Below are 23,979 nucleotides of genomic sequence, written 5' to 3' on the forward strand. Positions count from 1 at the left end.
CTGTCGAAGGGATGATTAAACATACCCTTCCACGCCCGTGTACTCGTGATGTACACACACGCACGCACACACAGAGTCCCCTGTCTCTACCCACTCCGGCTCTGCTTCCCCGAACCCCCTCCTGACTGCCCGCGCCTCCGTCTCTACCTTGAGACTGCAGGCAGGATGAAACTGTGGGAAGAGCACTGAATTTGGAGTCTCCTGATTAAAAATCAGACCTCAGCTCTAGCACATGCTGGCCGCATGACCCTGGCCGAGCAATTCTAAGCCTCGGTTTCATGATCTCCACAATGGGGGTAATGACAGGAACCACCTTGCAGAACCTGAACCTCCGGTGGATGGTGGACGGCTAGTGGTGGCGTTATGGGCAGTATAGGGGTCAGCACGCATGTGCCCTGGCCAGGCTGGGCCCTGCTGAGGGCCGGTTGTGGAGGGCCAGGGACTGCTCTGTCATGCAAATGAGCATGCAAATTAAAGTTAATTCCTTAAGACGTGGGGAGCCACAGACTCTCTGAGCTAAAAGGTTCCCCTCTCCAACCAGCATTTTGCTGGAAAGCATGGGGTGAAAGAGCACTGTGCAGGGAGTCGGGAGATATGTTCCATGGGTGATAGGCACAGGCATGGCATGTTGCATGCACACACACACACGCACACACACACAGGCACCCACATCCTTATACGGGCACCTTCACACAAACATGTACATACACGAGAATGTGCATGAACATGCAAACATGCATGGTGCCACCACATGGAAAGAGCCAGGTCTTGGAGCAGGTGTCGCTGTGTGGCCTTGCCCAAGTCTCTGTACCTCTCTGAGACTGTTTTCTTCCTTTGTAAAATGGGATGAGCCACACCTGGTCCATGTTACGTTGTAGTAAGGACTGAATAAGACAATGAAGAGCAAGGCTAATTTATAGTAAAGCACCTAACACAGGGCAGCTGTCGTGAGCTTCTTTATCTGTGAAGTTCAAGGCTGGAAGAGGTGCTCTCTGCGGTCCCTGCCAGCTCCAAGGTCCTGTGGTTCTGTGACTTTCATCCATCCCCGACTTCAGAGTCTGCCAGCCATCTAGACTGGAGGGCCCTTGTGTAGGTTCCAGAAATTGGCCATAAAAAGGTGATTCTGCCATTCCTCACCTGTGCTGGAACCTCTAATCTGTCGCAGCTATGAGCGCTGTGCTGCCCAGACAGATTAAGAAACTGAGGCCCAGCATTTTTGCAGCCTCCTGTGCTCAGAGCAGAAGCAGGTCATGGTGGCCCAGTCTGGGTGTCCTCCTACTTCAAGATGTGACCCAATTCAGAATCACCAGGCCCCTAAGCAGTGCCCCCCAAATAATTAAATCAAAAAAACTGCATGTGAAAATCCCCAAACAGGAGTAGGCACGACGCTGTGTTGGGTACTTCCTACCTACTAAGCATTTCCCATCTGTTTTAGCTCATGTCCTCCCTCCTAGGCAAAGATGTGCTCAAGGTCGTGCAGCTCAGAAGTAGCAGAATCTGGATTCATACCCAGGTCTTTTGGCTCCAGAGCCCCTGCCCTTAGCTTTTATGCTCCAGTGCCTCCGCAATGAAGTAGAGCAGAGAAAAACGGGTTTGCAAACTGCGACAGGCCGGGCGGACCCGGGAGCAGAGGCCTCGATGGCTCCCCGGGCGATGGGAAGGGTGCGAGGCGTGGCCCCAGGCCGCGGTAGCAAGAATCGCCGCTGCGCCCTGCAGAAAGGGCCCCGTTTCCCGGAGATGCCCGGGAAGGTCGAGCAGCGAGCACATTAAATAAGGCCATAAATTTGTCATGAAGGCCTGGAAATGAACGGGCCTTATCATTTATGGATGGAATAATTAAGCCACTGCTCTCGGCGGGTTCTCCGAGGCCTGCAGCTCGGACGCCAGGCATCGCCAGCAGCTGAGCCGGGGACCAGTTTGGGGCCTTCACTGTCGCCCCCCAGTCACCAGCATCTCACACCTGACCCTGGGGCGGCCTGAGACTCCACCAGCGGCCTGGGCCGCTGCCTACGGGCTGTCAGAACACACCGCCCCGCCCCCGTGATATCATCAAAGCCCTGGCCAATCCCAGGGAGACTCCTCTCCGCCCATGGGAGGGGTGCCTGGCTTCTTGGGACAAAAAGAGGGCTGTGACATGGCACAAAGCGTGAGACATTTGGACTGACCTGGATTCAAATCTTGGCTTTCTCATGCTCCAGCTGTGTGCCTCTGGGCTAGTAACTTCACCTCTCTGAGTCTTGGTTTTTTTCTCCTCTCAAAAATGGGCAAAATAACGTTTTATGGGTTATGTAGAAGATCAAATGAAATAATAGGTATAAAGTACCTTGTGAGGGTCGGGCGTATAGTAGTAAGTGCCCCGCAATCCACCGTTTCATTTCTTTCCGCCCACCAGAGTGGTCAGGCAGGCAGGAATGGGCGGTTCAGAGAGGCAATGGGAATTGACCAAGGAAACACAGCAAGTGAGCAAATAGTGGGTGTCTACTTCGTTCCCCTGGAGTTCCCTGCCATCTATCACTCATGGTAGGGCTTAATCCATTCCCCCCAAAAAGGTTGAAGCCCCTGTCCCCTCCCTGCTCCCGGATACCCCAGGTCGGTGGCAAGGAAAGGTCTTTGTAAAGGTGACCATAACCACCAAGATTTATAGAGTCTTGCAGGGGGCCAAGCACTGTCCTAGGTGCTCTGCACTCATGGTTTCACTTTATTCTCCAAACAACCCTCAGAAGTAGGAACCTTTATTATTCTACCCATTTTAGAGGTGAGGAAACTGAGGCTCATGCTCACCCCTTGACCTGAGTCCCTCAGCCAAGAAGTAGAATTTGTGTGTGATTTCCTGGGTCCCAGAAATGTCAGGCTTGGGGGAGGATGGCAAATTAAGACTATTGGGATTCTGCCGGCATGTTCCAGAATTCCAGCTTTGATACTCCATGTTCTTGAATGGGTTCAAGCCCTCATTTTACAGATGGGAAGACTGAGGCCCAGGCCCAGAAGCAGGACCTTAGAGCTTGCCCACCAGTCCCCCAAGGGCCTGTCCCATCAGTGGCGGACACTAAGGCTAACACAATCAGAGAGGCCTTTGCCACCTGCCTTGGGGAAGGGTCTGGACCCTCCTCGCCTCCCCACCCCACCCACCCTCCATCACTATGGCAACCATGCAGGTGAGCCTCATCACCGCTAATCCTCTAATTACCAGCCACCTCTTCAATCGGCTGTAATTACTTTGGGGACACAGTTAACCTCTCATTAGGAACGCACGGCCGCTTTCTCCAAAAGCACAGCAGTGACATGCCTAGTAATTTACCGCCCCGGCTCGCGGGGCCGCTTTGTGTTTAACTCGGGCGCCATTGCATCCCTGTCATTACTCCAGCCCGGTTGTCATGACGATTAATCATTCAATCCCTCATCAGCAACTTTTGCCAAATGTCACCCCGCTCTTGATCAAAATCCATCCTGCAGCCCGACACTGGGGGACTAATGACTTGGAAATAGGCTTCCCCGTTCCTGAGAGCTTTTCCCCAAGACTCCTTTTCAGCTCCCTCCAGGAAAGAGAAGGACCTGAGCTCAGGGTGGTGGCGGCCGGAGGGTGAGGATAGCAAAAGATTGGCATGTGTCGAGTGCTTGTTCTGTGCTAGGCACCCGAGGACATTAATGCATTTAACCCTGATGACAGCGCGCTTCCTGGAAGGGGAAACTGAGGTTCGGGAAAGCTGAGTGGTTTGCCAGCAGAGGAAGTGCAGAGAGAGCCTCACTTAGATCTGTCTGACTTCAAAGCTGGGCTCTTTTGCCCAGACCTCAAGAATCTTGACCATCACCAAATATCAAGGATCCAGTAAAGCCAGAGTTTGGGCAGCATTATAGCCATTAGCTGGCCCGTTAAATTCAGGGCAAAAAGCATTAAGAGACAAACCTGAGCACTTTATGATATGAAGCCCAGTCCAGGGTGAGCAGCTAACTATTATGAACACCTGTGCCCCAAACAACATGGCAGCAGCATCCGGCAGACAGTGACCTCGGAATCCAGACGGAGCCTGGGATTCTTGACCTGGGGTCCTTAGAGCTTCATGATGGACTTCAGTGACCCAGGAGCCCCCTGAAAATGCAAGCTATGTTTTGATTGAATGTATGTGCATTTTTTTCCAGGGACATGCTGCAGAAAATGTTAAGAGCTACTGCTCTGGTACATTTCTCTCCTCTTTCCCCACATCCCTATTTTACAGAGGGGGATACTGAGGCCCAGGGAGGAGCCATAACTTGCCCCAAATTCCACAGCTATTCAGGATGGGAACCATGTGTCCAAGCAGGGATGAACTCTTTCTTAGATACCAAGGGAAGCCAAGTAGGGTTGGGCTGGCTGGGCACTGCACAACCCCAAGGGGCCATTCACGAGGACAGTGATGTGCATGGCATCCTCCTCTCTGGGTTCCACTAGATTAAGGGGAAGAATTTTTTTCTTCTTCACAGTGGCTTCCAGCCCCCCCAGTCCTCAGACTCCTGAGGAAGCCCAGCCTCCCACCCTGCTAAAGGAATCTTTCCTAGGCCCCTCCCAGAGAATGTTCCTGCTGGCTGGGCCTCCAGCATGTGTGAGACATAATTACAGCACGTTGTAAATGGCATTAACAGACTGTCACAGCAGCCACATGGTATTAGCAAATGGCTCTGTCTTCATCACGCAGTCCCCGCAGCCCCCGGGATGGAGCACTTCCCAAGGGGTCTTCATCGAGGTCCAGGTTATAGAAGTCTCCTCGTGGGGTAGCGGGGGCGGAGGCAGCGATTCAACTCACGGAGGCCTGAAGATTCCCCAAGGCTTTCCGAGATCTCAGCATGGAGCTAAGTAGAGAGTTAGGAAATCTGATTTGTAAACCTAGTTCAGCACCAAACTTTCTTGGAGGGGGACGAACTAACCTTTATGTGCAAGGTGCTCTAGAATGTCATCTTATTTAAACCTCACAACCACAGCTAAAAGATTAAATTCTTCACGCTGCTTGACTGAGGCTCAGAGGGGAAAGGTGACATGTCCCAGTCCCTTCAGCTAAATGAGTGGCAGCTGTAAGATTCAAACCGAGGTCTGATGCCTCCGGAACCTGGGCTTTGCCATATAGAATGTTACCTCTTTGGAAAATTCTTTGATCGATTTTCTTCCAGTCGATACTATAGTCTTGAAGGTAATTCCCTAAAACCTTCAGCTCACGGGAAACTTACCAGCCCTCGAGCTCTGCTGGGTGGGGCTTCTATGGGAGCAACATAGTAATCATTGAGATTATAAGAAATGTTGTAAGTTTCCCTACAGTTTCTCCTAGGATCCTTTGTAACAAACCCATAGGGGAAAAAGGAACATTTGAGAGAGTTGAGAACTAAACCCAGAGGGGAAAACGGACCGGCTCAAGGCTCCACAGCGAGTCTCTGGTGGAGCCAGGATGAACTTGTCCTTATCTGGCAATTCCCAGTTCTGGTTCACAAGCCACTGAGCAAGGTGTCCACGGGCCTTCGCCTGAGACCGAGCAGGAAGGCACTCACTCTTTGGGGGGCTTCCTGCCCTCCCGCCTGCCCTGTGGGCACTGGTGATTTATGCTTTCTTCGGGAGGCCTCAGGATGGGCTGCTTCCTGACTGGTAAGCAAATCCCCCGCTGAGCAGGTCATATTTTATCCAGGCCGCCACCTGCCAGCTCATTTGCTTACAGATACAGGTGCTTCATCAGGGAGGAATTAGCGATTACTTAGCCCAGAGCCCCGGGCAGAGAGCAAGCCAGGGCTATAGGGAGTGAGCCAGGAACCTGCCTGTGAGGTCTCTATCTCCTCCCAGCCCCTTGTCCCTGCTCTAGAATCAAAGGGTGGGAGTCAAGGACAGAAGGAGGGATCTCCCTGCTTTGGGGGAAGCTGATTCCGACTCTGTGCCCCCCTCCAGATTCCACCAGTTCTCCAAGGCTTGGTGCCAATATCCCTGTTCTCCGCAGCCTTCCAGATCTCCCTGTGACCTTACCAAAAATAATAACGTGGTAAATCTAACAGTGCCAGAGTGCTTTATTGTGCCTAGTACTTTATACACATTGCCTTGTTTGATCCGAACCAACAAATAGTAGGTATTTGTAAATCCCCATTTTACATATGAGGAAACAGAAGCTCAGAGAGATTAAGCAACTTGCCCAAGGCCACAGAACCCAGGCGGCCCTGATTTCAGGTCTCCTCCCTAAGCAGGTCGTAATGCCTCCCCCAGGCTGTTCTCCAAACTCTACACTTGGTTTTTCAAAGCTTTATGTCAGTGGTCTCCAACCTTTTGGCACCAGGGACCGGTTTCATGGAAGACAATTTTTCCACGGATGGGGGCTGGGGGGTGGTTTTGGGATGATGCAAGTGCATTACATTTATTGTGCACTTTATTTCTCTTATTACATTGTAATGTATAATGAAATAATTACACAACTCACCATAATGCAGAATCAGTGGGAGCCCTGAGCTTGTCTTCCTGCAACTAGACGGTCCCATCTGGGGGTGACGGGAGACAGTGACTGCAAATACAGATGAAGCTTCACTCACTTGCCTCCTGCTATGTGGCCCGGGTCCCAACAGGCCACGGACCAGTACCGGTCCGCGGCCCGGAGATTGAGGGCCGCAGCTTTATTCACTTGCTTATCTACTTATTTTTAAAATAATTTTTAAATTTCATATTTGTAGAAAAATATTTATTTTATTTTAGAAACATTATATTTTAGATTTACAGAAAAATTACATAGATAATGCAGAGTTCCCATATATTCCACACCCAATTTCCACTAATATTAACATCTTACATCAGGACGGTACATTTGTCAGTTAATGGACCTATATGGATACATTATTATTAACCAAAGCCCAAATGTTATTCAGATTCCCTTAGTTTTCACCTAACATCCTTTTCCTACACCAAGACCCCATCCAGGCAACCACATGACCTGTCATTGTCACTTTTTCTCAGGTTCCTCTTAGCTGGGACAGTTTTTCAAACTTTCCTTGTTTGGGTGATCTTAGCGCTTCTACTGAGGACTGGTCAGGAAATTTGCTGAAATGTGACTCAGTTGGGATTTGTCTGATGTTTTTCTCAAATTAGACTGGGGTTATCCATTTGGGGAGGAAGACCACGGATGTAAAGTGCCATTGTCACCATAGCATCATAGCATGTCACATCCAAGGTACATACTATCAACACGACACATCACTGTTGGTTTTTTTTTTTTTTTTTTGAGACAGAGTCTCACTCTAACACCCCTTGGTGTAGAGTGCAGTGGCATCATCGTAGCTCACTGCAGCCTCAAACTCCTAGACTCAAGTGATCCTCCTGCCTCAGCCTCCCGAGTAGCTGGGCTACAGGCATGCACCACGATGCCTGGCTAATTTTTCTATTTTTAGTAGAGACAGGGTCTCACTCTTGCTCAGGCTGGTCTCGAACTCCTGAGCTCAAATGATCTTCCCACCTCGGCCTCCCAGAGTGCTAGGATTTACAGGCGTGAGCCACCGCGCCCGAGCTCACTGTTGATCTTAACCTTTATCATGAGGCCGAGGTAGTGTTTGTCATCCTCCACTGCAATGTGACTCTTTCTTCCTCCTTTCTATACTGCATCCTTTAGAAGGAAGTCATAACACGCATCCCAAACTTAAGGAGTGGAGTTACGCTATACCTCCTTGAGGGCAGAATATTTACATAAATTATTCAGAATTACTCTGCACCGGAGATTTATATGTTCTCCTCTCTGTTTATTTATTCCATCATTTATTTGTATCAGTATGGACTCATGGATATTTGTTTTATGCTTTGAGTTATAATCCAATGCCACTGTGTGCTTTTTAAATGACACTTGGTTCTTTCTTCCTGGGTTTATCAGCAATTCCCAAAAATCCGTTCTAAGGCAATCTCATTCCATGGGGTTTTAAAAAACAATCCCCTTAAAATAGATTTCGGAGGCAAGTCATTTGGGGTAATAATGGTTGAAAAGGGTTGGAAAGAGATCTTGACTGCAGGACTTGTCAGATCTTTTAATGTGCTAACAATATGAGTAGTGAATCACTCAGAGGAGGATCTAATAGGAAACCTTTCCCACATTTCTTTTTCTGAAACCCAGGTCTGGTGGGATGGGAGGGTGGAGGACGCATGTGAGAAAATCATCTAACTACGTGTCTCATCTTGCCCTGGAAACCAGAGTTCTTAAGAGCAAAGATTATGTTTTATCCTGCTCCTCATCTAAAGCAGTTAGTACTGAGTAGGTGCTAAGGAAAAGTAGTTGGATAGGTGGAAAAATGGGTAGATGGATGGATAGGTGAGTGAAGAGGTGAATTGATGGATGAATGGACGGAAGGATGGATAGGTAAGTGGATAGTTATATAAATGGATAGATGGATACTTGGAAAGATGGACAGACAGAAGGATTTGTGGTTAGTAGTTGGGTGGATGAATGGGTACGTTGGTAGGTGGATTATTGGCTAAATGGATGAATATATGGTTGGGTTGGTAGGCAGATGAATGGATGGACAAATGTGTTGATCGGTAGATGGATAGACAGATGGGCTGGCAGGTGAATGGATGGATAAATGGATGGATGGATGGATGGATGGATAGATTGGTAGTTTAGTAGGTGAATGGGTTGGTAGATGTTGACTTCTGGTTTTTATAGTTCCCTTTGTTGGCACTAAGAATATCCCTCACCTCTCAGTTACCCACAAGCTCCTGGAGTTCAGGCTTGAGATAATTGGTCACTGCTGACCGAAGGCAGCGAAAGTAGTGACCATTTATTATGCCCTGACTATGTGCCAGGCACTTTGCATGCTTGCCATCCTCACAACAACCTGGGCGGCAGGTATTATTATTTCTCCTCTTTATTCAAAGAAAGAAACTGAGGACCAGAGAAGCACAGAAACTTGGACAAAGTCCCCTGGCAGGGAAAATGGATGGAGCTGGCATTGGGGCTGAGATCCACGTCCCTTTCCTCCCTGGATTCCCCACCACGGCGCTGGCTCTACAGGCCCAGCCTCTTGCTAATTCCCTTTGCTCGGCCCCACCAGGTCAGTGGGAAAATGATAAAGATCTTCCCCCAGGGACCGGGGGAAGAGAGAGGCAACATTATAGGACTGGCCATATCTTTTCATCTAGCACCAGGTTCCAGAATGCTCCCCAGCTGAGAGAGGGCAGAGTCCCAGGAAGCAAAGAGCCAGACCAGATGTGTATGTGTACGTGTGCACATGTGTGTTTGTAAACACATGTGTGTGTGTGCATTTAAAGACAGATAGAGCTTTATATAGCTACCTGTGTTGCTTCCAAAAAATGATTTGCAGTAATTGACATTAAAAAAAAAATCCCTGCCTAGTTATACTATTAAAATTAGAGATAAAATACAAGAGTCCAGTGTATGCAAAGAGGCTTGGGTGCAGAGAGGCCCTCAGATGAGAGGGAGTGAGCCGGGGGAAGGGCCTATGCTATTGGATCACACACACACAAGCTCCATTCTCTGACTACTCTCTCTCTCTCTCTGCTTTTCATGGTCTTGCAAGTTCAACACATTCCCTTAGAAATTGTTTAAAAGGCACATTTCTTTTTGAAAAATATATTTTTTCCTGGCAGTATGTGAGGAGACAGATTGTATCACAAAAATCTAGGTTAAAGTAAATGATAGCGATTGAAGTTTAAACCTGATCCTGAGTTTCCAAGCAGCCATGGCAAAAAGGCAAACAAGTTAGTTTTCTTAGTTCTTATGGTCTACCACAAGCAAAGTTTAAGGGAAGTAAAACTATGGGTTTTTCAGAGAAAGAGGGAAAGAGAGACAGACTTTTCTTGGTGCTGAATCCTGAGAGGGATGTGTCCCCGGGGCCGTTTGAGACTCCACGTGACATAGAACGATCCTGGACACCATCATAGATCAGTTTCTTGATAGCAGTTTTGCACTTCACATGTGATTCTTTCTCATGTCAACCCTCAGTGGCTGCCTGAGCCCTGGGATGGAAGAGCTGTTATCATCCCCATTCTAGAGATGAGGAAACTGAGGCCCAGCAAGGGGAGTGGGAGGCGCACTCAGTGCTAGAGGCAGTGCTGGGGTTTGGACCCAGTGCTAGTTGATTCCAGAGCCTATGCTCTTTCCACGGTGTCACAGGGGGCCCAGGAAGTCCTTGGGACTCCAAAGATGGGAACATACCTGCAGGGTACAGTTGTTCAGGTTGTGCCCTGCCCAAGGGCACCTGGTTGAGGGAGTGGGGTGAAACGCATCTGAAGTTCACTTCCAGCTCCATTAGCAGAGGGTTGTACTAAGAGCCTTTAACAGCCTGGATAATTACTGACTGCACCCAGAGGGGGGCCTTTTCCTACTCGGTCTGCCCAGAGGGGGTGCCTTTTTCTGATTCCAACAAAGCCTCTGGAAGGTTCCCTGCAATCCTGGTGGCAACACATTTTAAAAGGCGAGCCCATCCGTGTGAGCTGAGAAACCCTGCCCAGCTTTTAAGATGACACTTTCGAGGTGGGGTCCCGTGGGACCCACCTGCCTAGAAGCGCCAGCCCAGCCTCAGCAGGTGGGAGACGGTTCCTGACGTTTTCAGCGCTGTTCTTTCTGCTCAGCTGTCGCTGGAGCGCCCCCTCCCACCCCACCTGGGGCCCATCTCCCACCCACTTCTAACCTCTGACTTCCAGGCGTGGGAGGCAGGGCCCCATCCGTGGAGACCTCAGGCCCGTGGTCATTTTCTAGCCACAGGGATCTGCAAACTGGTGCCGTGTTTCTAGGGAAGGGTGGGCGGGCCCTCCTGGTCCCCAGAGTACCCCCCCACCACTGGCACAGGGGAGCATCCTCCCGAGGGAGGCCCCACGGTCACTGGTAAAGACTGACCACCCACGCCCTCCACCACCCAGCACCCATGCGCTCCTTTCTCCTCCCCTTCTCGTCCTCCCCCTCCCTGCTACCGCCCTGGCCTGATTAATTCCCCCAAATCTGCCATGCCACAATGACTAATCAGGCTCATGCCCTACTAATTGGCACTCAGAGGCCTGACAAATGGCTCTGCTTGTGGGATTCCAGGGCTGGGCTGAGTTAACTTCCCATACCCAAGCAACCCCAGATTTGCCCCTGAGACACGTGGGCTGGAGCCCCGGTAGAGAGAGGGAAGCAGAGGGTGGAGGACAGAATCAGGAACCCTCTGATTAACTCAGCTCCGTCACTTCCTGGCTGTGTGTCTTAGAGCAAGTTGACTCCCTCTCTGAGCCTCATTTCTAGCTTTGGTTCCGCAGGGACCCTGTTCCTCCTGCTCCATCCACATCGCCCAATTGCTGTGGCCTAGTCTCAGCTCTCTGGGGGAAAATGTATGCGTTATATGTATGCACGTGTACATAAGTTTATTATAAACTGTGTTAATGTAATTTAATTTAAAAACAATAGTAAGACCAGGTGCGGTGGCTCATGTCTGTAATCCCAGCACTTTGAGGGGCTGAGGTGGGAGGATCACTTGAGCCCAGGAGTTCGAGATCAGCCTGGACAACATAGCAAGACCCCATCTCTACAAAAAAAGAAAAAGAAAAATTAGCCCAGCATAGTGGCACGCACCTGTAGTCCGAACTACTCGGGAGGCTGAGGTAGGAGGATCAGTTGAGCCCAGGAGTTCAAGGTTGCAGTGAGCTATGATCACACCTCTGTACTCCAGCCTGGGCAACAGAGTAAGACTCTGTCTCAAAAAGTAAATAAATAAATAAAAAGCACAGGTTTAGTAAATTGGGTTATCCATTTGCTGCACAACTCTACAGCCTTTCAAAAGCATGAGATGTGAACGTGCTCACATGGAACTTTCTCTAAGCTGAGCTGTCAATGTGGGGGGAAACGTGCGAATTAGACTGTTGAAGGTATGTTCAGAAAATGTTTATAGAGACACCCATACACACGATTGTGAAAAGTAGCTATGGTGGTGTGTGACATATCATAAAACAGTGTTAGTTGAGTGACTGACTGATTGATAGAATGCCTCTTTGCTTCTGGGGAGTAGAAATGAAGACTGCAGAGAGTTTTCCTTGTTTACTTTTTAATCTTATTTGCTTCCCGAAGATTAATTATTTTCTCTTTGCATGGTTTTTTTTAAATTTTTATTTTATATTTTTAGCTTAATGAAGTGTAATTTACATATAATGAGATTCACTGATTTTAGGTGTGTAGTTTGACGAGCTTTCACAAACGCATACAGTCAGATCAACAACGCAGTCACGATACAGAACATTTCCATGACAGCCCCCCCTGCAAAATTTCCCTCTCCCCTGGGGCCCCAGCTTCTGAGAAGGAGGAGGAGGGAGGAGGGACCTCTGGCTTCTTCCAGGGCTACCAAGCAGCCCACGTGCTCCCCGGAACGACCTTGTTCAGTCCCTGCACAGCTTGCGTGGTTGAGGCTCCGCATTTGGAAACAGTGGAAGGGCAGCTCAGAGAGGGGAGCAGCTTGCCCAAGATCACACAGCTCCGAGCGGGGCAAGCTGGGACTTCACCTTGTCCCCTGTATTGGTCTACTGGGATGCTTGGAGGTCCCGCGAGATCCGGAGAAAGCAAGGAGGAAAATCACCCAGAAACACTCAGGCCACCGTGAATGTGCCAACGGAGCTGGGCAAGGTCGTCCCATCTGCCCCTCTGGCCTCATGCCGCTGGGACGTGATTGCGGGAAGCAGGAAATGTCCCTGCTTCTCTGGGCTGCCTACTTGGGTCTGCCTCTCCCCTGCCCCTGAGAGCTAGCCCAGACCCCTCCAGCTGTGACCCGGCTGACCACAGGAGGGGTCCCTCCCCACCAGCAGGGTGGAGGGTTAGACCCCAGGGCTTGAAGGACAGGAGTAGACAGTCTCAGGAAACCCAGCCACCTACCTCTGTACCAGCTATTCTTTCTACTTCCCTACGTATGTTCCCTGTCCCCCTCCCTATCCGTAAACCGGTAATAATAATCTATTTTTTAGAACCCCCGCAGTCCCTTACTGCTGGGCTCAGGAACATAAGATAGCAGCCTCTGGCTGTCCATAAACACGAGAGACAGATGTTGCCAACATCTGGAGACCAGGGAGGCCCAGTTTGTGCCTGGGGCCGGGAAGAGTGCCCAGCTGGGAGGAGTATTCCAGGGGGGAGGCCCCCATCTGTCACTCACCTGGACAGGGGCCACTTCCACCCCAAAGGAGGGCCCCTTGGCCCTGGCCGGGGGCTTCCAGGCTTGGAGGCCCTCTGCAGGGGAAGCTGGGCGGGAGCCGCCTGCCAAGAGGGGACTTCAAAGGCTCCCCTAATCCCCATGACATTTTCAGACACAGGAGTTTGCTTTTTTTATGCTGCGGATCAAAGCCCAGAGCTTTATAAATAACCCTCATAAAAGCCCAAGGGCTTGTAAAGTTAAACAATAAGTCACAACGAGTGTGAGCGTTTGGGGGCAGGAGAGAGACTGGGGAGTCCAAGCCCTACCCCTGCTCTGCCTCCACCGCACTCCTGGATGAGCCAAGAGAGAGAAGCCGCTGCGGGAGGTCAGGAGGCAGATCTGGGGGGGCCTGGGTTGGATGTGGAGGCTCTTCTCCCATCCCCTGCACACCCCCCCCAGTAGGCATCCTACGGCTGGCCATTCCGTCATGAAATTATTCCTTCACTCATTCATTCTTTCTGTAAGTCAATCAACAAACATTTCCTGGTAGTGTCCCTGTGCAAGGCCCTTGGCCAAGGAGCATGAGCTTCAGTGTTGCTGGGGTTTCAATCACTGCACTGCCTTTCCCCAGCTGGGTGACTTCCAGCAAATCACCTAAGCTCTCTGGGCCTCAGTTTCCTCATCTGTAAAATGGGGTTGCATTTTGAATCTGTCCTAAGAGGGTTGTTTGGGGGCCTCAATGGGCGTGGCATGGGGAGAAGGCTCAGGACGTGGGTTATTGTTACTAACAATCAGACGGCAGCAGTAGTAACCCATGGTGGTATCTACAGGGGGTTTCTTTGCCTGCTTCCCACCCCCCACAAAATAACTTCCCCCTTCTGCAGGTCCCAAGTTGGGAGGTGGGTGCTTTCTGTGAATCACAGGGACCGTGAGCCATCACCCAAGAAGAGGCTGTTTCAGAGCCAGGGGGACACAAGTTCGAGTCCCATGCCCAGCACTTCCCAGCTGGATACCTCTGGACCCCTATTCTCCCTCTCTGAGCCTCTATTTTCCCATCTGTTAAATGGGAGCAGCAGGGAGGATCCAGTGAGGGCACAAATAGCCAGTGCCTGGCACATAGTAGGTGCTCAGTAAATGACTGTGGATACTTTTGGGCCTTCTCCCAGTGGGAATTTCCAAGGGGAGCGCACAGCATCAGTGTGGAGGGGATTGGCCATGATGAGGGTCCCTCCAGCCCGGCATGCGGGGACCTGGGGCCTGGGCCCTCCGTCGGATGGGGAAGTGGGACAGACCATGCCTGTGTGTTTGTTGCCCCCTCATCCAAGGGCCTTCCCTCATTGCAGGAGCAGCTGCCGGGTGCCAGCAAGTCCATTTCACAGATGGGAAAAACCGTGGCCCAGGGCGGTGAGGGCGTTTAGACTGGGATTCCAAGCCAGGCCTGGCTGATTGCAGATCCGCCTTTTCTGCTGCTGCCGTGGGCCCCAAAGGTGGGCAGCCCAGAGCCGCATCTCCCCGGCAGCGTCTGCCTGACCGGGCCATTCCAGAGAACGCAAATTCGCACCTAGAGCTGGCTCTACACCTGGGCAGCTCCCATTACCAGGGATTCAAGTTCAGCTGCAGCCACCCAAGCTGCCGGCATCCTGGTTCTCTGCAAAGAGGGAAGAGGGTCCGGGAGCCAGGAGAGGTGGGAATGCCAGTGAATCCCACTCACGGCTGCGGCCATGCACTCATTCGGTGAGGAAGTCTGTCAGTCATTCAACAAACGCTTATTAGCACCTGCCACGTGCCAGGCCTGTGCCAGACACCAGGGCGGCGGTGCACAGCAGGTAAGCCCTGGAGCTCACAGCGGGTACGCAGGCGACAGGGAGCAGTGTCACGGGGTGAGGCTGGGAAGCAAGGAGACAGAGCTCAGCCAGCATCAGCGAGAGCTTCACGGTGGAGGTGACAGTCGAGCTGGGACCATACAGTAAGTAGAAGGTAGCCTGAGAAAGGGGACCAGGAAAGGCATTTCAGGCAGAGGGAACAGCCTGGGTGACGGTGAGAAGGCACACAGTGGAGACACAGAAGGCCCATGCCCCCAAACACGCCTTTGTCCTGTTTCTAGACTGCTCCGAGTGACTGGTGTGTCTGGTGTCCTGTGATCCTCATTTCCACCTTGTCCCCGACCCTCCATCCCCAGTAGGTATTACTAATTATCTCCATTATGGCACTTGAGGCAAGGGAGGCTCAGAGAGGTTGAGTAACTGGCTCAAGGACACACAGGATCTGGGCCTGCTGGGTGTGGATGTCGGGAGCTGTCTGCTGGGGTCCTCTCAGGGTTTACAGTCGGCGCCACTGGCAAGTCACCTGTCCTCCTTGAGCCTCAGTTTCTTCATCTGCGAAATGAGACCCAGGTGGCCGCCTGAGCCCTGGACAAGCTCCCTGTCCCAGCTGTTACAGCCACACCTCCCACTGACCTCATTCGGGCAGGCGGTCCCTGGGGGAGGCACAGCCACAAACCTTGTCCCAACTAGGGCAGGGACAATGGGATCCCCCTGGGGGTGTCTGGCCTAATTGGCAGCAGCCCCCAGGGAGCTGTTGCTGCTTCGTTAGGATCATTTCCCGACTCAGGAAACACACGCTGGGAGCTCCTCCCAGGCAGTCCCCAGACCCTGCTCTTCCCTGGCCAGAGGAAGACTTTCAAACACCTGGCTGGGCACTTCTACCTGCCAGGCCCACGCTGGGCGACCTCAGGGGTGCTCTTTCTTGACTCCCAAAGCGCCTTGTGAGGTCCGCACCTACGTGCCCACTTTGCAGAGAAATCTTCCCAGGGAGCAGGGAGGACCGCCCGCAAAGCCCTCAGCATGCTGGAGGCGGCCCTCGAGCAGGGGGCCTCTCTGATGTCCCAGGCCTCAGTTTCCCTACCTGCAAAATGGGGGTGATGATGCCCACCTCATGGACAAAACGCCGGCCCTCCCTGAGCCTCAGTTTCCTCATCTGTAAAATGGCGTAGCTCTACCTTGCCAGCTTAGCGTGAGAATTTATCACCAAATCATAACAGTAGTGCACAGTTATTGAGCACTTACTATGTGCCGGTTACTTTTCAGGGGCTCTGTGTGTACTCCTCGCTCTTTTCCTCCTCGTGGCAATCTCAGGAGGCAGCTCCTGCTCTCGCCCCCATTTTATATTTGAGCAAACAGAGGCACCGAGAGGCTAAGAAACTCACCCGGACACATATACAGGGCTTAGCTCCGAGGAGGCCTCCGCAAAGGTTGGCTTTTATTTCTGCTTCATCCGTTCCAATAATCCAAATCCAACCCCTCACCCACACTCTCGGCCCTTCCAGCATCCCCCACCTCCTTCTGGAAAACGACAGAGGGTGTCGCTTGCGGGATCACCCGGGGGACACAGTTGCCAAGCTTTTAGCTTAAAGTTAGATGCAACAGGAACTTCCCAGTCCTGGGGGCTGTGAGAAGAGTGTGCCCTCCACGGTCCAGGCCAGGAGATGCCGAGATACAAACCTATCCCGAGACAGAAATAGGGACGGGGTCCTTCCCGGGTTCCTTCCTGCCTTAGGATTCTGGAATCGGGATTGCTGCATGGCTGGCACGGTGCCATCTCTCTTCCATGTTTCATCCTGGGCTTGGGAGATGCCAGGCCATTGTCTGGCACCGGGGGAGGGGGAGTTCCTCAGTGACAAGGTCCTGGGATTGGCGAGCACACCCCCTTCCCCGCCCCGTGCACGCCAGCCCCCCGGAGCAACTGGGCAGCATTTCTGCTATCTGCGGGCTCATTTATCATTCCGAGGGGGGCCTTGCTGCCGTGAGGTCCCCGGGGACGGCTCCGCCGTGGCCCCCTCTGATTGAAATCCAGGCCCAGCACGCACTTGGCAAGGGACGTGGCCGCCCGGAACCGAAATAAATAACACCGTGGGCAGGAGGCACAAATCTGCCGCTAATTACGGCATATCCTGATTAAATGGGGTGCGTAAATAAATATTTCATCTCAGAAGATGAATAGGCCATAAGGGCTGCCGTGGCCGGCCCTGCTCTGAGCCATTCCTGTCCCTTTTCTTCCTTGTAGGGGCAAAGGACAGGGCTTTGGAGCAACTGTGCTGTGTGGCTCAGGATCAGTCACTCTCCCTCTCTGGGCCTCAGTTTCTTCATCCATCAAACAGCCTGTCAATGACCACCCTTCGGCCAAACTCGCAGGTCTGGGGTGAAAATCTGGAAAGGACATTTGGGGTGGTTGGATTTTGACAGAGCAGAGGAGGCAGTGAACACGAATGGTAAAGAATGAGCAATCCGGAGCCAGCCAGCCCTGCGTTTGAATCCCAGCTCTGGCACCTTCTCTGTGCCTCAGTTTCCCCTTCTGTAAATTGGGGGCATGTGAAGAGCCAATGAACCCTCTGAGCCGTGCCCAGCACAGAGTGTGTGTAGTTCAGCAGGTGGTAGCTGCTGGTGGTGACAAGCAACACGACACACGGTCCCGGCAGTTGTCGTCATTAGCCGGGGAGGCCCTCAGGAGACTCAGCCCCGGGCAAGGCTACATTCTCCACAGCCCGCGGAGGTCCTGCCCGGAGACCTGTGTGCTCCCGCTCGCAGATGGCACCTACTCATTTCCGCAAGGCAGAGCGATAATAGAATCGGGCCCCGGGGAGGGGAGGGGGAGGGAGAATCATCCTGGAAAAGTTTAAATCAATTAACTCCCTTCCAGAAAACAGGCTGGGAAATGTAATGGAGAAATAATGACTTTTCTCCACAGGATTAAATGACATAGACCAGGACCCAGTGAGGAAGGAGGGAGGTAGGCTCGGGAGCCCTGTCTCTGATTCCTGTGTGGCCTTGGGCAAGTCTTAGTCCTTCTCTGAGCCTTCGGTTTCCCATCTGTACAACGAGAGGGCTTGGACCAGCAACAGGAGTGGCTAATCAATGGCATACCTTCCCTTGCCCTCCCCTCCCTTGCCCGTGGCAGGCATTGCTAATCGGTTGCCGCACAGTTCTTACTGAACCCAGATGGGATAGCAAAACCAGTCCAAGCCAATCCCCCAGGCAGTTCCTCCTGATGGATCAGAGTTGGCACCCAGGCACCAGACTGGGTTTAGATGGTCTCCAAGTCCTTGTCTAGCACTAGGCCAATATTCATCAGTGGTGTTACTACTGCGATTGCAGAATCAAGAGTCCATCGTAGTACTAACAACAAAGGTTAACGGTCACTGAGAGGTAACTGTGGGCCAGGTGCTGTTCTAAATGCTTTCATAGTTTAACTCGCTGCAACATCATAACCATCAGACAAGGAACTTACTACTATTACCATTCTTATTTTACAGAAGAGGAAACCAAGGACCAGAGAGGGGAAGTGATTGGGCCAAGGTCACACAGCTAATAAGTGGTGGAGCCAGGATTCAAACCCATGCCCCTGTCTTACCTGAAACAGTCCAGAGGAGGTAAGGAGACCCTTCTCTTGTAACTGGGAGTCTGGGGGAGAGAGCTGGTCTTTCTCCAAGCTGAGCTGTGCGCCAAATCCAACACACACGTTATCGGTTTAGAACTGTACTTATCCTCATTCTCTAGATGGGGAAACTGAGGCTCAGAGGGGTGATGGGACCTGCCCAAGGTCATGTGGTGGTCGTGTAGGCGTGAGGGGATGGCACGGTTCTTCATTTCCTGCCTGCCCTGACCCTGCCTGCCCTGGGAGCCCGAGGGCAGGAACGGTGCCCGTTTATCCTGGCATCCCCAGCCGAGAGCCTGGCACACGCTGGAGTTGTGGAACGTATGAGAAATACAGCTAGTCCTAGAAGAGCTCTCGGCTTAGGGTACACATCAACCCTTCCATCGCCAGCCCTCGGACCCCTGAGCTGACTCCTCATCCCTGTCCCCTGCTGACCCACCTCTGCTGGCTGGGTGACCTCTCACCTCTGCTCATGGTCCCAGATGACCCTGGGGGCTTCTGGTCAGGGTCCAAATCCATCATTCCAGAGCGGTCTGTCCCAGCCCTGCCGCCTCCCATCCATCTTCCCCCTGCAGCTACAGAGAAGGGGACGGTGCCGGGATGGAGGGGGAGGGTCCCGTTCCAGGAGACTCTGGGCCCATGGGGTCCTCCCTGTCACCTCCCAAAGAGCCATTGCCCAGCTGCAGGACCCTTTGGTCAAATACCATGGTACCCAACATATAAGACAGCCAAAAGCAGAAGGCTCTGGCTGGCAGGTGCGGGTTTGGGGAGCTCAGACTGGTGCCCGACCCACCCTCCTTTCCTCTTGGCAGCCCCCAGAGTGGAGTCTCCCAGAGAACCTCCAGGAAGCCACGGAGAGAACCCCTGAATTCCTGAGCTGCCTCACTGTGTGACCCGGAGCAATTCTCTTCCCCTCTCTGGGCCTCAGTTTCCCCCCTGACAACATGAGAGGATTAAGCCCAATAATTTTTAAATCTTTATTATCTGCACTATAGGAAACTTTTTTTTTTTTTTCCAAATGAAATCACATGGTGGGGCGAGGTGGCTCATGCCTGTAATCCCAGCACTTTGGGAGGCCAAGGTGGGAGGATCGCTTGAGGCCAGGAGTTCGAGACCAGCCTGAGCAAGATCGTGAGACTCCATCTCTACAAAAAATAAAAAAAAAGCAGCCGGGTGTGGTGGCACGTGGCTGTAGTCCCAGCTACTCGGGAGGCCGAGGCAGGAAGATCACTTGAGCCAAGGAGTTCGAGGCTGCAGTGAGCTGTGATCAAGCCACTGCACACCAGCCTGGGTGACAGAGGAGTGCAAAAAAAAAAAAAGAAAGAAAGAAAAAAGAAAAGAAATCAGAGGCAGGAGGGCAAGGGGTGGAGCGTGGACCCCAGAGCTCTATCTTTTCCAGCACCTTCTGCCCAACTCCACTACCAACTAGAGGTCCCTGAGGCATCTTGCTAGAACCCCAAGGTTCTTAGAAAGATTTTGAAAATACAAGAATAGATTTTCTTTCAAGCTTTTTATCATGAAGAAGTTCAAACATACAGCAAAGTTGGCAGACATGTATAATGAACACTTAAATACCCACCACCTGGAGTCTACCATTCACAGGTTGCCGTACTTGCTTTATCTGATAAGGGCTCCCACTCAGCTCTGCAAAATTTCATGACTCAGACGGGGCTGTGCTAGAGGGTCTGAGTCCTTTTGGGGAAACCTCATGAATCTGTGATGGCAACACCAGCTGCTGTAACAAAGAGACCATGGCATTTAGTGACTTAACGACAGTTTCAAAGCCAATGTCATCAGTCAGCAGGTGGGCAGCTTTCTCCCACAAGTGGTTCAGGGATCCAGGCCCCATTTGTCTTTCTGCCCTGCCCTGCCCTAGGAGGGTCCATCCTCTGCCTCGGGGCAGAAGGGACAACTGGTGGAAAACATCACAGTCGCTCACACTTCCTTGGCAAGAGCCACTCACGTAGCCATGCCTGGAAATATAGTCCCCAGCTGGCACCACTTCCCAGCACCCACGCCACCCCAGTGAGCGGGCATGGATTTCAAGTTGGCTTTATCTGCCATACCTAGTGTGGCCAGAAGTCCCTTCGACCATCCTGAATCACCCCGGCCACCACCCTGTCTTCATGGCACCCCACAGCAGATGAGAAGGGGCCTAGCCATCTCTCCAGGGGAGTTTAACTTTGTTCGACAAATACATATCGGATACATATTGGGCTCTTACTGTATACTTGACCATCCAGATGAACAAAGACCCTGACTTTAAGAGTCTTCCAATGAATGGAACAGACAGTTCTTTGCTCCAACCCCTCCCTTTCCTGCGAAAAAAGGCTGGTGAGATTTTCCATTTTGCAAGGGTGGGTGGATCTCATGTTGGAGCACTGGACGAAGGATCTGATTCAATAAATCTTTATTGTGTACCTTCCGCGTGCCCACTACGATCACGTGGTTGAGCTCATTGAAATTTTCTTTCGCTCTTGCAAGAGTGTTTCCCCCGTTTTACATGAGGGAATGGATGCTGAGGCTCAGAGTGGCACAACGACTTGCCTAAGGTCACGAAGCTCGTGGCGGAGCTAGGATTTGAACCCAAATATCACTTCCTGGTTCCCTGCTCTTTTCTGTTTCCCCAGCTGGGCGTCTGCTGGAGCGAGCGTGCAGAGACACAGAGGGTTCCTGACACAAGCCATTCTTTGTCAGGCCCTAAGCTAGGGACTCTGCGCACGTCGCCTCATGTTCTCCTCCCTTACAGCCTCACGAAGTCAGGGCTATTATTCTTGCCATTTTAGAGATCAGGAAGCTGAGGCTCAGAGAGGTGAAGCTACTAACCGAAGGTCACACAGCCGGTTTGATTTCATATCCTTGTCTGCTTGACCTCTTTGGAGCACATCTTGATGTATCAGTGGTTTTTATAGATAAACATAAAGGCAGTAGGATTGTTCCTTGTCACAACCATGGTTTAAGAGGCAATGGGATACTTTCTCCATTAACAATGGCACGAACATATTTTACAGCGATGGCACACGGCGTCTCTGAGACATAATGGTTTACAAAACGACTGCAGACAGTTTAGCAGATCCCCTCGCTGCTGGCTCCCAGCCAGAAAGGGACCCTGGGACAAGGGCTCCAGGAGCTCTCTGGGTCTGAGCCCGGGACTGGGGCTGCGGTAGGGAGTTCAGGGCAGCTGGGCAGGAAGCAGGGACCCGGCCTATCGAGGAGGAAGGGCCCAATCAATGCTATCTCCCCAGGCCATGCCTGGCCAGACATTGATTTCTACTGCTGTTGTTAACTCCCTGTTTATGTAACGCCTGAACTTTGCGCAACTGAACCGTTTAATGTGCAGAAGAGAGCCTGTTGCCATGAAAACCAGTCTGCACATGACAGCCGGGATGCGGCGGTATCCGTGTTTTATTGGCCTGCGCTGAATGTATTTTAACCTTGATAAGTCAATAACTTTTTGTACAAAAGGAGATCTGCCAGGAGGGCTTAGGAGGACCTGGGAGGCTGGCTGGCCTTTCCAGGTCAGAGGGAGGCGGGGCCGGCTGGCTTTAATCCCCTGGAAATCTTCCTGCCACTCAGAGCCTGGGGGAACCAGGCCCAGCTGGCCAGAGGACAGAGACAGAGACGACCTTGGGGGTGGGGGCTGTCACCCCCACCTCCAGTCACTGTTTCCTGTTTGTCAAGGTCTCCGGCTAAGTCAGAAACCCTCTGTGGCAAATCCTGGCTCTGCCCACTCAGGAGCTCTGTGTGACCTTCAGCAAAGCTCCTGACCCCAGCCTCAGAGTCCACACCTGTGACACAGGCCAGCGACCCCCTTTCATGAGTGGGAAATGCCTGGGGCGGTGCCTCGTCCACAAGGGGACATCACTTGATGGATGTTGTTGTTATTATTGTTGATATCTTGTATAATAATGATCATTGGTTATATTTGTAGAACCCATTAGGCTTGGGGAATGTCATACCCATTTTCTCCTTATAGACTTTGACATAGCAGTGCTGGGGTAGGTGGCCCCAGTTTGCAGATGAGGAAACTGAGGCCCAGGGGAATTGGCCTTGTTATCCATCCATGATAAGATGGTGGTGCTGACGAAAGGAAACAAGCCTCCTGACTCCCAGCCTAGTGCTCTTTCAAACTCAAAAAATAAACTCAGAAATAGCACCCCTGCTATGAGGAACAGCCCAGCGTCCAACCCCAGACGGATGGTGGGTACCACCGATCACGGCAGCACAGGATTCGTTTCCTTCTGAGCCTAGGTGAGGCCTCAGAATCCTCCTTAACACAGAGCGTCCGAGACTCAGTGCAGATGGGGGCTCATGTGGAACTCTATGTCCCGAAAGGACTCTGGGTTCAAGTCCCACTTCTAGGCCAAACTTACTGCATGGCCTTGAGCAAGTATCCTTCCCCTCTGGGGTCCTGATTCCCAGGCAGGGGCGAAATAAGGGGGACATTGAACGGTCCTTGATTTTCTCAGGGGTCTCCCAGATTGAAGGCGCCCCTACCGCCTCCTGGTTCCTGTCCCAACTCCCTCCACCAGCCACCCCCCAACCTTCTCCAATTCCATCGACATATCGATCTAGGTCCCACTATGGGCCAGTGACTGCAACGTGCTGGGGACACAGAGGTGAAGAAATGACAGAGTCCCTGTCCTCCCAGCGCTGACAGTCTAGACAGGCAGACAGAAAGTAAGTCAGTGACTCTACAAGCACTCAGAGAGTTGCCCACAGCTGTAAGTTCTGTTGCAGGGTCAGGGGTGGCAGGAGGAAAAGCAAAACGAAAGGGAGGTGCTCTGGGGAAAATAACTGCAGATGGGGTAGTCAGGGAGGGCTTCTCCGAGGGGGTGACATTCAAGCTGAGACCTGAAGTATGAGAATGCACCAGTTGTGCAAAAAGCAAAAGGGAGAATGTTCCGGGCAGAAGGAACAGCTTGTGTCAAGGCCTTGACGTAGGAAGGTTTGGCACCTTCTAGGAACCAAGAGGCGGACGAAGTGGCTGGAGGGGCATGTGGGTGGGGTCTGGTGGGGAGCTTGGCAGCGGCCCCTCTGCTGTCCTCCTTGCCCCGTCCCCCCAGGTCCAGCCCGAGAGAGGCTGCAGCTACCGAGGGGCGGGGCTGGGTGAAGAACAAGGTTACACGTGCTGCCGCTTTTCCCTTTTCTCCTGGAGCATAAAGAGCTCTTTCTTTCCTGCTTATTAATAGCTCTGATTAAATTATCTCTGAAAAACCTACGTGGTGTGCACCAACGGGGGCTCGGCTCCCTCCACGCTCTGGCCTAGATTACAGCGCGGAGGGCAGGTGAGGCAACTGGGGGTGGGGCAGGGGCCTGGGGCAGGCTGCTCCCCGCATCCCGTGCCAGGATAAATGCCCGTCCCCCACCTCCTCGCCTCTGCCCAGCCCCGGCTCAGCCTCTGCCCCACCTCTGCCCTTGGGACCCTGACAGCTCGCTCACTCCGAACGCTAGGCCTTTGCACTGGCA

General features: G+C 52.1%; 1 protein-coding gene across 4 annotated transcripts in view; it reads left to right on the top strand.

Annotated features, from left to right (window-relative positions):
• Positions 1 to 23,979, top strand: part of MVK (mevalonate kinase) — a 101,716-nt gene that overhangs the window by 74,694 nt on the left and 3,043 nt on the right. Inside the window, exons 11-12 of one of the 4 annotated variants that reach the window (XR_011236557.1) lie at positions 18,389 to 18,505; positions 19,323 to 19,364. The exons of 2 other annotated variants lie outside the window; for them this stretch is intronic. The gene's annotated coding sequence lies outside the window, so the exon portion shown is untranslated. Of the gene's footprint in view, positions 1 to 18,388; positions 18,506 to 19,322; positions 19,365 to 23,979 lie in introns of those variants that run through there. One more of the 4 variants, XR_011236556.1, reaches the window with a different exon arrangement.

Source organism: Eulemur rufifrons, chromosome 21 (genome assembly GCF_041146395.1).
Source record: "Eulemur rufifrons isolate Redbay chromosome 21, OSU_ERuf_1, whole genome shotgun sequence".
In the NCBI taxonomy this organism is placed as follows: Eukaryota; Metazoa; Chordata; class Mammalia; order Primates; family Lemuridae; genus Eulemur; species Eulemur rufifrons.